Consider the following 1,576-nt stretch of genomic DNA (forward strand, 5'->3'; position numbering starts at 1 on the left):
AACAAAATTAATATAAATAACAAAAGGTTCCTTTTGGAAAAAGTGGATAAATTATTTTAAAAAACAAATTGTTGCATAATAATCGATAATTATTTAAACTTTTTGTAATAGTTTCACATTTAATTTTTAATTTGTTATTTAAAGAATATAGGTGTTTTCTTTGATTACAAGTAGTATTAAATAGAGTTATTTATAAATGATAAATAATAAACAATAAAGAATTAATAATTGGTAATAAGGCAAGTTCAAAATACATATTTGTTGCTTTAAATTAACTTTTATGATATATTATATTTAAAATTATTAAAATTTGGTGACATTTATCAAGTTAGAATGTAAAATTATTAAATAAAAATTATAATTGAAGAATGTTTGAAATACCAACAAAATAAGAAGAACGAAAAAAACATGAATTACATAACAGCTTCTCTGTGTTCATTAAACGATCTTTCGAAAGTTTTACGGCTTTAGGGGTTGATTTGATACGCTTCGTCAATCTAACAAAGAAATCTCCAACAGAGATCAAGAAGCTAATATTACACCCAGTATTTTCAAAATGCGGTGTGGAATTGTACAAACCCATTGACGTCATCAACCTTAGACCCAAATTTAAGGCGTCTTTAAATCCGGGTCAGTTGTTATATTGAGTGTGGCTTTTTTTTAACAATTTTGATTTACAAAGCTTGTATTCAATTGAAAAATATCCCAATGACACTCTGAACGACATAATAAACATACGCCTCCGTTGAGTTCTTTGTTGTCTCAAGTCTTTTTTATCGTAATTAAATTGAGTTTTCAAGTTTTTGTTATCGAGTGGGAGTGACACCAAAAGGAGTAATATTTTATTTTCAAATTGTATCTTGGGCTCATACATCTGTAAGTTCGCAGCAACATAAAAATTGACTTCAGTCTCATTTCCATCCTTCTCTTTCACAAATTCGCCAAACTTGTCTGTCGTACAAGAGAAGAGCAACGTATTTTAATACCCACCAAACTGCTTGGCAACTTTTTGAACAGAGTCGACAAAAGACATCTTTCCCCCAAACACGTTGTTGTTTTCCACTCAACTTCTTCCTCAAACACTTCATGTTGTCGTTATATGCAATGAATACTCCTGACATATAGGTGGGAATGAGCGAAATTTGTTTCACTCTGGTTTAGTTCCCTTTTGGTTGTTTTCTCGATGTCAGTGCGGCAAGTTTGGCAATTTCCTTGTTGATTTCCAAGAAGTAGTACTTTGATTCGTTGTTAATTTAACCCGAGATTTGACGCTTCTCCAACTTCTTGCATTAATCTGACTGATGTGAGTCCATCAACCAGACATTGGGATATCTTGACAACCAACTGTTTGCTACATTCGGACTCGGGACTGGGGGATTCGGGGACACTGACACGGGGACACAGGGGCACAGGGACCTTTTGCCGACTTGAATCCAAGCCGGCACCCATTTGATAATATATTGTTATATGGTATAATATTATATGTCGTAAAATAAAGAAGAAAAAACAACCTTGCATTTCATTGTGGTTGAATATGAAATTTGTGTTTAAATATAAAATTGTTCGTTATTTTTTA

The sequence above is a fragment of the Entamoeba invadens genome, assembly GCF_000330505.1.
Source record: "Entamoeba invadens IP1 unplaced genomic scaffold scaff_1105074726711, whole genome shotgun sequence".
NCBI classification, from domain to species: Eukaryota; Evosea; order Mastigamoebida; family Endamoebidae; genus Entamoeba; species Entamoeba invadens.